General features: G+C 42.3%; 1 pseudogene; it reads left to right on the forward strand.

The window, feature by feature from the left end:
* Positions 1–644: 644 nt before the first annotated feature.
* Positions 645–13806, forward strand: part of LOC117547263 — a 71344-nt pseudogene continuing 58182 nt past the window's right edge.

Raw genomic sequence — 13806 nt, forward strand, 5'->3', positions numbered from 1 at the left:
TCTCAACATAGTCTGCCAAATCAGCTCTGTGACCTTGAAGCGCTTGGGAATAATAACCCTCATTAGAGTATGAAGAGAAAACAGCACATATCAGGAAAATGGTACAGTAGTGTTAGACAATGCTTTGAGAAGCATTTGGTTTTACCATATAAGGTAACATAAGAAATTGCCACGACATGTACCTTTTACATTTAGCAGCATAAATGCACCTCTGTTGCCAGACCAGTGGATCGTTTTAGTGTTTCTTCTGGAACATAGAGTTTGACTCTGTGTGATCAGGACTTATTGGCACAGATAAGCCTCATATCAGTCCATAGTGTGTCAGTGAAGCCCCCTGCTGTTTTGGCATGCCGCCCTGTGCAAACCACCCACTCTCTGCTCTCTCTCTGCATGCATATCTAGGCTGGTGGGTGTAAAAATAGCCGGGTTGGGGGGGTGTTAGTCAATGGTCAAAGAGTTGCACTGAGTGAGAGCTCTGCTGGCAGTCACAGTGAAACAGGGACAGCAGCGCTGCTCAGCCGGAGGGAAGGGAAGTTTGACAGGGACTGAGGGGGCGTCCCCCCTGGATGGTAGACTGTTTTTTAAGGGGGAGGGCAGGGGGAGCAGGGCTGGATTATCAGAGTGATTAAATGCCCTCACTTAGATTCTGTACGTTCTGATGGGATAGTAAACCTCACAGCATGGGCAACGCAGCCATGTGTAAGGTGTGCGGCTCGGACAAGGGCCTGAGGACGGGGAGCCGGTCCCACCTGGACCAGAACGCTCTCCCAGACTACTACTGTGAGGACCACTGCCCTGTGCAGACCCCTCTGGTAAGAGCTGCACCTGCAGGTGTTCAGGAGACTTTACAGACACACTGAACAAACAAAACGTTGACTTTAATTCAATGTATTATGTCAACAGATTCCATATAACTGTATTAGGTTAGTTGCTACTTCATACCCAAGTACTGTTCGTACTTACTTGAGCTTTTTCATATTATGCTACTTTATACTTTTATTCCACTACATTTTGTAGGAAATGTTTTTACTTTTTACTCCCCTACATTTATTTGACATATTTAGTTACTAACTACTGTGCAGATTTAGAATATGAATACAAAATATAAATCAACTAACACATTACTACATATTATTGGAGGTTAAGGTACGCAGTAGTTTCAAAGAAATCCAAAGAAAGCCCACATTTACCAAGTGCAACACTGTAGTGATGAACACATTCATTTTCTGAACAATTACTACTTTTTTGTACTTAAAGTACATTGTGATGTAATACTTTTGTACTTTTACTTAAGTAGAATTTGGAATACAGGACTTTTACTTGTAACTGTGTATTTCAACATGTAGTATTGCTACTTTAACTGAAATAAATCATTTGAGTGCTTCTTCTGCATATGAGCGATTTGATGGACTTCTATAGAGCAGTGTTAGCTCTTTAAACCCAGAGGTATTTCATACTGGTCACAGTCTTCATGTTCTTTGTGTCACTGACAAGCTAATGACGAGTGACATTTCCTGTTTTCAATGGAAGCAGGTACTTCAAGTTCTGCGTGGAGGATCAACTCTGATTGGTGCATTACAATGGGTATAACATTATTAAGGTGTTCAGTGTTGGATGTGTGTGAGGAGCTGTGCATTGGTTAGTGTGTGTAGGATGGGTGTTATTACCGCTCCTCACCTTTTAAATGCCAGTGTGACATTGTTGCTCCTAAAATACCCCTGCACAACAGCATGTGGACTCTTGTGGCTAATTTGAAAAGCAATGTAATGAATTTAGCAGCAAGTAGCTGCTACTGGGAGAACAACACAAAGAATATTACTCATTCAGTCTGGAGTCTTATTGTGTGGCTTTACCCAGAGCAAAGCTTAAAGGGGACCTATCATGCAAAATGCACTTTGTGATGTCTTTTATACATAAACATGTGTCCCCGGTGCGTCAGGGAACTCACGCAGCGTCAGAAAATAAAACCCTTTCTCTTTTCCTCCGTCCCCAAATCTTTTAAATACGGGTGAACAACGAGCGGATATAGATTCCATCCGAACTGACGTCAAATCGGCAGCGGACACTGAAGAGCACATGTGTTTAAAAAGCAGGAAATCAAAAAAGGAACTCACCTTGTGATAAACCTGCAAGAGAAAAAGCATTTGAGCTCCATACTGTTTCAGAAATAATCCTTGACGTGGTTTAGAACAGGATGGCGTTTTATCACAGCAGAATTTAACTTTATCTCCGGTAGAATTCTGATCAGGCATTAGCTCCGCCTCCTCTTCTTTCTTTGTTTTCAAGCTAAGGACCCAAGAACCGCGTTTCTCTAACAGGGCTGCAAAAGAGGGGTTTGAGCAGTATGAGGCATGGCTACAATGGGTGATCTGTTTGGGATTTTAAGCAAAAAACTTCACAGACATGTTTTGTATAGGTATGGCCCTACAATATATTTTTCCAATATAGCATAATAGGTCCACTTTAAGTTTCCTTTGAAGAATTACATCTGTTTCTGAGCTGCTCTCCCCGGGGTGTGGATGTGAGATGACAGGTCCTTTGAGATGCTGATTCAATGAGTTCTAAAACTGTTCACTTGCCCAACAGCAGCTCTTTTATTGTAGACAGTTGGGTGTGTCCTCACCTCCTTTAATTGGCTGACACGTCGTTCCCTCATCACTCCAGATATGGGTTCTCATTGTTGTTTGAAATCCAGACAGTTATGGAGAGCTTCTCCTCTGGTGTTGCATCGTGGGTGCGCGGTGTGAGAGGAGGGGGCGGAGCGTCCTCTGTGGATCTGTTGGCTCTGTTTGCAAACTGGAGAGGGTCCAGGCTGGCTGGGAATTTATTTTTCATGTGCTGGACAACAAAGTTGATCAGACGTTGGATAAGTGCCTCTGTGCGGGGGTGTCTTAAACACTGCACACTTTTTAATTAAGGACAGGGATGATGGAGGCAGATTTAGGCGGGAACACATGTGACAGTGATATGATAAACATGTGTTAATGACTACAGTAGCTGCGGCAACAACATACAATGTGAGCTGGATCCATAATACGTTTTGGACTACAACAAGCCTCCACACGTGAGAAACACAAACTCACAAATGTGTGAGTGTGTGTGTGTGTGTGTTTGTGTGTGTGTTTGTGTGTGTGTGTGTGTGTGTGTGTGTGTCACATGTACTGATAGACAGCTCTAACAGGAAGCGATGCCCTTCATGTTTTATGTGCTTACTTCTGCTGACAGACAGAGCCTTGTTGTCATGGTTACCTCCAGAGAGGCCAGTGCTTGTCTCCGTGGTAACTGGGAGGGGCAAGGATGCTTCCACTGGTCTCTCACAGAGCATACGGGGGGTTTGCATTATTGATAAAGCTCCTCCGGCTACAGATAAAGCCTTTCTTAAATGAATGTTTGATGTGATGGGGGGGGGGGGAGACTTTAGGACTTGGCTTTGTCATGCTTGGCAGGTCTGATTGAGTTGTGACGTAATGTGTCTAGACACGAGCTGGAACATAAATTAGGAAACATGTGAAACAATTAAGTCTAACATCTTCATATGATCAGTCAGTTATCAGATACTTCTTTGATTACACCAAATGCAGTTTAAGATGCACTTATTTTACTGTCATAAAGGAAACAATGAAGGAATTACCTTCATGCCTGACTAAAGTGTCTTGGTTAAAAACAGCACAGTTTGTCTTCTCTAAATGTTGTTGTCATTGTAAATGCACTTGAACCCAGTAGTTAATAAGTCAAAGTAAAAAAAAAACCTGTTGCAATAAGAACAAATAAACGAACAAAAACCTTTTTTAATAAAGATAAAATTATAAATATAAATATTTTTAGCGTTTCTACATTTTGTCTCTTGTATTCCTTCAACATATCCTATATTGATATTGTCATAGTTAGTGTTTAATGACGTTGGGGTCGTCATGTCATCTTTGGAAAAAGGTCTTTTAAAGCATTTTGTGTTCAGGACACATGTTCCCTTCAAAGAGAGTGATTAAGCTCCTTATGAAACCATGTAGGAAGCTGCCTGCCACAATTCTCCTTTTTTCTGCAATGTTAAGTGTTTTCCATTCAAAAGCCTCACTTGTCTGAGTGTCCTGTTGGTCTGTGTGTCACTATAGCAACCCGCCAGTAGTGGAACGATGAGTAGGGTAAGGTCCTGCATAATGTGACTCTGCAGCACTGGAGGCAATGTGAGGACAATATGAGACAGGGGGGGGCTGGGGGGGGGGGCTGCTTTGTGCAGTTGAGGTGATGTGCAACAACATTAACATTAACCTTTCTCTTGGTCGCTTGTTAGCAGACCCTTCACGCGATGGCAGAGCGAACAGGTGCAGGCAGGGCCCGTAGTGACAGCCCTATAGTTTAAATCTACTACCCACACATGAACATATGGAAATGGGTTACTATTTTAAAAAATAAATGTATTTATAAATGTATTTAAGAACCTATCCATGTGATTTTTAGTGGGGGTCGACCTCAAACCTCTAGGGGGGTCCAGGGGCATGCCCCCCCGGTAAGATTTTATTTTTTATTTTGGAGTTAAATGCATCAATCTGGTGCATTTTGAGGGGAAAATAAAGAGACTAGATCTATGGAAACACCTATATTTAACAGAACTGTATACATTTCAATAATCATAAAATCAAGGCCATAACCAATAACATACCATTTCCAATATGAAAAAAAACACTGAAACTTGTTTATTAATTTATTTTTGGTTCATTTATAGTTGTGAGTGTGTCTGTGCTCCTGAATCAGCCTCTCCTGTCTCCCTCCTCTCCCCCCTCTCCATCCTCTCCCCCTGCTCCTCTTTGAGGCAGCAGCAAAGACTAGTTTTCTCTCAACAAGTTTTAAAAGTGTATCTTACCTTTTTTCACCTAGTTAACTTTTTATTTATTTATTCATGCATATTTGACTAATCACATTACATTTCATTTAGCTGACGCTTTTATCCAAAGCGACTTATAATGACCGATTACAGGGACATTCTCCCTGGAGTAACTAAGGGCTAAGTGCCTTACTCAAGGGCACACTAGTGGTGGTGTTCCTGGCGGGATTTGAACTCACAGCCTTCCGATCTTCAGCCCACCTCACTCTCCATTAGACCAATCACTACCCTCTCAAATGGAAATATGTGTTTACATAAATGGTGACCACACCGTTTGAGACCCACTGAGAACTTAGACTAAGTTAACTATCTAAACACTCAGAGAGTCCTTTACCTCACCTGAGCTGAGGTTATCCCGAGCTTGAATGACACACAGAGACCAATCAAGGGCTTTGATGTATGATCTGTATGACAGTGGCCATGTCGACAGGCCACATCATGTGGACAGCCAGTCACCCTGTGTGAGGCAGGCCACTTAACAGGCCAGAAGGAGGCAAGATCAGAGCAAGGGAGCGAGGGATCATTGTCCACAAGTTAATCGATTGCAGATGGCGTCGTGGTCACGGACGAAAGAAAAAAAAATGTATAAAAAAAAAAAAAAACCTAAATGGGTCGCAAAATATACTTGGGCGGCCGTTAATATACCCGGGCGGCCCGCCCAAGTATAGTCTATGTGTGGGAAACCCTGAACTGTGTTCTGTATTCCCTCACAGTCACATGAGAAAATGACAAATTACCCTCTCCAACTCTGAATTTCTTACATTTATCTCAGTGTTTGTTTACATTTTGGTGTGTCCGCAACATGCGATCCGACCACACCAACTCTGCTATACAATCAAGTAGAGAGGAACTTCTACACATCAGAAACTTGGTGGACTGCATGTCTATCACCGAGACCGTCAAACAATGGGGATTCGCCATGGAGGAAGACAAAGCGAGGGTTAGGGTTACTGATTTGTTTACAGGTACAAGTACACAAGTACCTTTTTAAAGTAACTGCACCAGCTATGTCAACCTTCAAGTCTCTGCAAGTTGGCTTTTAAAGTGTATTTGCTTGAATTATGATCTATCAGTAACTCCACAGCTTATGTTATGTGTACATTCTGGACTAAAACGTACAGAACGATGATCCTCTGAAGGTGATGTGGGGAGTTGGACAAAGCTCTATAGTTGTGAGTGAGTGATGCAATGCAGTTCTCTGCAGCAGAGAGCAGCTGGCTACAGGTCAGCTCCAACCGTCAGACCAGGACTATTGTATTTGTCTGAAGGAGACATCAGTTCTGCAGTGCTCATTTTAGTCAGCATTCTTTCCTCTAATCTCTGCATTCTGTTGGGAACCATGGGGAGGGTGATGCTGTTAGAGGACGAGTGACACATTGGGATTTAGGAAGGAACACATTTGGACTTTCAACACTGCTAATACAAGTTGAAGGCAAACTGTGACATTCAAAAATAAGAGTTGATTTCTGAGAACAGAACATCAGCTGACGTGTCTATGAGCAAAACATGAGTCTCTTCCTTCTGACCTCTGACCTCTCCTTGGAAGCAGTTTGAATGCAGTAAAATAAGCATCGCACTGTGTTTTTTCTGCAGGAAGAGCAGCGAGCTGGGAGCTTTGAACAAACTGTATGTGAGCCAAGATTTAGTGAAGCACGAGAGGAAAATGCTGAATCATTCTGCCTCCTGACAGTCCTGGTCTGCTTCCAACAGTGGACATGTCCTTCCCAAACAATGGACACACGTTTATTAGGCATTAAGGAAACCGTATATGTCTAATCATGTCTGCAATTACTGAAAATGTAAACATTTTAATTGCACAAGATTGAATACATTGATAATTCGTTTTTTTACACCACAATCTCATGCAAAAGCAAACTATACTTTATCGAGTGGAGACACACAGCCTGCATACATTAGATTGGATTCAACTGTCATGTCAAGTAACTTCGATTAAAACAAAATACAATTGAAGAAGCCCTGCTGTATTTTCTTGTGAACAAACAAAATATATGTCTACATTAAGTGTAGGTGGCGTGTAACCCCATAAAACATTTGCAAAGCCAGTATACTGTAGGCATTCAGCATTTTTCTGCTGTAGTCAAGTGGCTGCATTTTGAATCGGCTCTAACTGGTCATTTAATTTGCTGATGACAAATGCATGGATGTTTCAGAAGAACCGTACACAGATAAAGAGTATTGCCATTTTAGACAGTACCAAGATGGGAAATTATCAAATGGAAGCATTAATATATAAAACAGAAGAGGTCCAATAATGGATCCTTGTGGGATGCCAAACAGCATGTTATATTTACTTAAAACTGTCAAATTAAGCATTGAAAAGGAGGTGATGAGGTATGAACTACTTAAATGCAGTGTCAGATAGATCCAGCAAGCTCTCGAGCTTGTATAATCAAATGTGATGGTCCTCAAAAACCAACCAATGTTTTTCAGTGGTAATCATCAAGTCATTATCATCATTCCAGTTTATTTTGTGTTGAGAAAGAATTTGACTTATTCAGCCAAAAAGGCTACATTTGATAATTATTTGCTCCTCATGTACCACAAATAATTATGTAGAATTATTTTTCAAATATCTTTCTCTGTGTCTCTTCCAGTCTGACAGTCACACCAGTTTCCTGCGAGCGGCGAGAGCAGGAAACATTGACAAAGTTTTGGAGTTTCTGAAAGGTGGAGTGGACATCGGCACCAGCAATCAGGTAAGAGACACATCACATACAGTCATACACTACACACCCACTCACACCTGGCGCAATATGGACAAAATGTTTCAGAAAAATCTTATATTTTGATGAAAGTGTGGGGAAATGTAAGAGAATGAACATAAAACCAAATAGGAAATACAATACTTTGTATCTTAATTACAATTGGTTGGGTTCAATAAGATGTTTTATTATTTGCCCTCCATTGTCAGTCTACTAGTGTTGGCATATGATTGCAGGATATAGAGGTGTTAATAGTAATATTCATGATGGCTGCAGTTCATTTAGTTCTAACATGCATGCTTCTTACTGGGCTACTTAAAATGAATGCCCTTTTCTGCTTTTGGGGTTGTTCCCCTCTCCTGTAGTGTGTTCTACAGGTTGTTGTGGATGTAAATGCTTTGCAAAGGCTAAAATCTCTATAATATTCCGAGTCCAAGGGCATAGGTTCAGCAATGAAACAAGTTAAGCTGCCCATGCCAATTGCTGATATGAAACAGTTGTTTGCAGAGATAGGCTGTTAAAACCTTGTTTGGTCTTTCTTAACATATAGGTTTTATGGCTTCAAAACAGTTGCCTATTGAAACATCCAGCAGAGCAACATAAGCATTCATCTGAGTTGTGTTTGTGTATACACATGACGACGTGTATGCATAACACGTCGTCATGCATACTTACAATTCACAGAATTAGTTTTTTATAAGTGCTAATGTGCTTGTGTTGTCCAACACTAATCTTTGTAATATCATCATATGAAAATGGTGTTACATTCCAGCAGTGGGGGGGGACTGCATTATATCAGGGAGAGTTTCTTTATTTAGGCCTAGTTATTATCTCGTCTCCTCCAAGCCATTAGCATTCCATCCTGTAAACAATCCTGTTGTGGCAACAGCTGTACCGACCAGCCCAGTAAACACAAGTCACATGGAGAGGAAATGTAAGATTTGCTGGTGGCTCTGTGGTGTGTTAAGCCTATTTGTTACCAACTGATGTGTTACGAAGGCTGTTAGCCTCATCGCCACTCCTGCAATTGAAGATATTTTGAGCTTCTGGTTTATTTGTATTCCTCTCAAAATATAGTTTTGTCCCACTGTAACTCAGATGAAAAGAAAGGCATAAACAGGTTTAGTTATGCCAGGTGCAAATGCGCTACAACGGCAAAACATATGACCATTAGTCAAAATTGCGCTTCAGTTTCAAAACGATGCAAATATAAAAACACAAAAGCCAACATATGCAAATAAAGAAACATCTTCACCAACTTGACAACTTTGAAAAACAATCAACACTGTAGCGCGTTTTCACTTATCGGCAAACTTAATTATGATGACTAATAAAATGTAAAAATACATTTCTTTCATGTTCCTTGACAATCCGCAGAGGATTATTAGTGTCCTTTTATCTGTATCAGTATTTTATTTGCTTTTGTCGCTGGACATGTGAATAGTCAACTCTGGCTGTAGCTATAACTGCTTTATTTCAGTCGATATATCAGATGTTTTATCTATGGTTAGCTATAGCTAGTCAAACAGCCTAATATCTTTGCATTTTGCCTGGATGAAATAAAGGAAGCTGATTGGTTTGGAGAAAACTGCACTAATGAAATGTGTTTTTCTCTGAGTCGGCTCCAGCACTGCTGAATTACATTTTCATGGATTTAAATCCCTAAGTCAATTTGATGATTGGAAATCGTCTCCCAAGTGACTGTTCATGTGGTCTGACAGAATGAGGCGACAGGTTTTATGGATGGAGGAGTGGGCGTACATTGAGAACGATAAAGGGGTTATTGGGTTCCTGGAGGTAAGGGAGGGCATGGGGGATGTACAAAGATGAATAGTGCCTCTGAGAGTTTTACCAGAAGGTTATTCCCTTAAGATGGGAAGCCGCTAATGTTCCATCATAAAGACATATCATGACATTGTGAGTAATCAACATGCAGAGAATTTGACATGGGTTAAACTCATGGATATGCATTGTTAGGGTGGTTGAAAAATCCTTTCCTGGCCAAATTGGAAAAATGTGGGGGGGTGACATTGACTTGTCCATTGGGACAAAAGACAGATTCAGCAGTATTCACAGCTGAAATATAGCTGTCTGTTTTTATGGTTGAACAGTGACAGGTGCTACTTCAAACAGACTGCTGGAGGCTTTTTTCCTGAGATGGAGAACTGAACACCTCAGGGTTACACTGCTGCCCCACATTTCCCTTACCTACTTTTAATAAAGTTCCTTCGACGTTATCTTTATCTTTTGGAATCACAAGTCACTTTTTTTATGTATAGGAAGAATGTCGTTTTCTAGGAAAATGACATCAATATTTTGAGTTCAGCACAAAGCTATGATTGGAGCTGTCTGCTTGGTAACACCGGATTTTTAAAACTCTATTGAGACTTGCTGCCTAACGACTTACCATCCAAGGTCAATGCATAACCCTCTTGCAAAAGTTTTGTTTATCATAGAAAATGATAAACACACTCCTTCGCGTCGAAAGGAGCCAGTTGAGGTGGTTCGGGCACCTAGTTAGGATGCCACCTGGGCGCCTCCCTAGGGAGGTGTTCCAGGCACGTCCAGCTGGGAAGAGACCAAGGGGTAGACCTAGGACCAGGTGGAGGGATTATATCTCTTCGCTGGCCTGGGAGCGCCTTGGGATCCCCCAGTCAGAGCTGGTTGATGTCGCCAGGGAAAAGAAAGTTTGGGGCTCTCTGCTGGAACTGCTACCCCCGCGACCCGACCACGGATAAGCGGGAGAAGATGGATGGATGGATGGATAGAAAACAGCAGTCAATAGAGACAAAACCAGACCTTAATAAATTGCTAATCAAACAGGAAATGTGTGTATTGATTCAGAAGTTTGAAACATGGCTTATGGCCAGACACATTACCTATCCATCAATCAACCAGAGATCTATACCCTTGCTTTCCTCCTCGCTACGCGAAGGACACACAGCCTACTGTGTCAGCACTGTGTTTCAAAATCAGACAGCAAGGCCACAGAACACGGTCATGCTGTAAAACAGGGCCGTTGCCAGAGCAAACCTTCAGAGAGTGCAACCGCGCCTTGTGTGTACGGCCGGGAAAACACCGATAATCAACAGCATGCATGAGCATGTGCGAAGAGAAACAAACTCACACGGAAAACATCACAGCAACAGCTTTGCTTGGGTCTTACACTTAGCCAGCCACAGCAGCAAACAGATACACAATACAGAGCGAGCCCCCATGATGCACTAAGCAGCAGAGTATTTTATTAATATGGGAATTGTCAACTCACCGCTTGATGCTAATTAGCCTTTTCTGACGTCCATTCTTTGTTGATAACAGAATAGGCATGCTACAGAATCCAAACTCAGAAGAATTACAGAATACGCGGCAGAGTGTAACACAAACTTGTTGAGTTATGTGTTCTTGGTCTGAACACACATAATTGTAAAACACATTTTATTTGTATGGAGGGCAAATATATCACATGGGATGAAATGTATTTCCCCCACTCTGTTGTGTTTACACACATTACACACACAGTGCATTAACACAGAGGATACATGCAAACACTCAACCACATGCAGATAGGAGAAGTGAAAATAATGTTGTGTTTGTCTGGCTTAAAATATCTTCATTTCCATTCTAATGTTAAGGCTGCACTATTCAATTTTATTTAAATGTTGCTGTGAAAACATTACAGATAATTTATACTCGCCTTTAGGGTCGGACTGGTCATATATGAGATCATTCTTATCTTTGTGCAGGTGAACATTTGAAGCTGTTGTTTAATCACAGTAAAGGAGGATCATTATGGTTGATCTTCCACTTTTCATTCCACCCCTGCCTCCAAGTCTCACAAGTCTTCATGAGCAAATCAGTGGAGGGGTTGACTTTGCATCCAGTACAACCCATACCCACAGGACAACATTGTGGATGATTGTCCTACCTGTGGCTGATGTTCTGTGTACACACATGCACAGGACTGATTTTACTGCATGTATGTAGCGCTCAGTACTTTACAAAACAACCAATTTATCTGTTACCACATTCCAGAAATGAAACGGTTATACCTATAACCACTGGTAGTAAAAGTGTAGGCAGGAAGTGACCCACTGAACTGGTGTCAGTGATCAATACCATGCTTTTCCAAAAAAAAGCTGCAACCAAATCATGAGCTGCTGTAACCAACTGAGAAATGTGCTAGTACCAGAGCTCCCAGCGAAAGGTTTGTCTTGAGCTCTGCCCACCCGCTAAGTTCCGCCTAGCTCTACAGAGCTGTTTAGCATCAGTTAGCTTTGAGTTTTGTTTTTTTGTGTTTTCAACGGCAATTATCGATCCCGGTTTTAAGTAGCCACAGGATGTTGTTTCAAGCATAGAATCTGGGAAAATACTTGCCCAGAACCAAGCACCAAACAATCAAAGTTAGCGACTAGCTTAGGAAGAAATTGGAGCATTCAGCAGCTAAAGAGAGATCTCTGAAGATGGTGGAGAACACTACAGAGCAGAAATGACTGAGAATATTCAGCTTGCACCATTAGAAACATCATTAGCTTCTGTCCAAATGTCTTCCTGGTTCATTTTGTATTTTCCAAAGGACCTCAAATGCTTATTGTTTCATCAAAACATACCAAACACAGTATTTTAAGAGTTAAAGGGATCAACACAACAGCTTGAAATAAAGTAGAAGAGGATGTTTTGCTTGACCTGCATACAGACACACACACACACACACACACACACACACACACACACACACACACACACACACACACACACACACCCACACACACACACACACACACACACACACACACACACACACACACACACACACCCACACACACACACACACACCACACACACACCACACTCACAAACGCACACACGCACACACCTACACACACACACACACAAACGCACGCACACACACACACAGACACACACACACACACCGACTCACTCACAAACACACACACACGCACACACGCACACACCACACACACACAACACACACACACACACACACCACACACACACACACACACACGACTCACTCACAAACACACACAAACACACACACACACCCCACACACACACACACACACACACACACACACACCGACTCACTCACAAACACACACAAATGCACACACGCACCACACCACCACACCACACCACACACACACACACACACACACACAACCACACACACACACACACACCCACACTCACACACACACCTATTTCTATCTTTCTTCCTGTGACTGGCTCTGCTTCATGCCAGCATTACATGGCACAACAACTGAGCAACTTTGATATCTAGCGTTGATATTTCAGTCTCAGAGAGGGACAGACACATGTAGGACAGATGGAAGCTGAGATAGAAAGGCAGGCTCCGTTAGCTGTTTTAGAGGAGGTAACTCTTTCTATTTTCATTTGGACCTGTCTTTATTCTTTGTTGATGTTGCGTTAATTGGACTAACCTTGCCTACGTGGTCTTTTTCCAGAATGGTCTCAATGCACTTCACCTGGCAGCCAAGGAGGGCCATGTGGACCTGGTCCAGGAGCTGCTGGAGAGAGGGGCAGCCGTGGACTCTGCCACAAAGGTGGGTGATCTCAGCTTCACACTGAACACACTTCTGTCCAGGAATAACAATTGCTTGGTGACATGGTTGATTTGGTTTTCGTGTTTTATCACTTTTTTTTCATGTAATAGTTTCCCAACTCTCAGCTGCTATATAGTCATGTTTAAATTATTTAGAGCTGAATATGTTCCAATATTTAAATGTTTCGGACTTTGTTATTACAGAGGCCTTATCATGCTTTTTGGGGTTTTCCCTGTTCTGTAGTGTTGTATAGGTTCTGGTGCATGCCCAGCCTGAAGGAGTCAGTTGTTTACTTCCATAATATGATGTCACCATCACTATGGAACACTCACTCTACTATTGGCTGGCACTCCAACCAGTGACGTTGCGCAATATTTCGGGGCTCCCCCGCAGGTCGGACCATGGGCCCCGCCCCCTCCCCTAAATCAATAATAGAGTGACATGGGATAGACATCGCGGCCAGGCATCTTTTGTAAACAGTAGGCTGTCTCGAAGCGTGAGGCACGACTAGCTGGCTCGGCTGTAACGGGGCTGCTGGGGTCTGTGGAGGCACGGCTAGCTGGCTGATCAGCCTTGGCTATGCCTATGTCTGAACTGGCCTCGGAGGGGGCACAGCTGA

The sequence above is a fragment of the Gymnodraco acuticeps genome, unplaced genomic scaffold, assembly GCF_902827175.1.
Source record: "Gymnodraco acuticeps unplaced genomic scaffold, fGymAcu1.1, whole genome shotgun sequence".
NCBI classification, from domain to species: Eukaryota; Metazoa; Chordata; class Actinopteri; order Perciformes; family Bathydraconidae; genus Gymnodraco; species Gymnodraco acuticeps.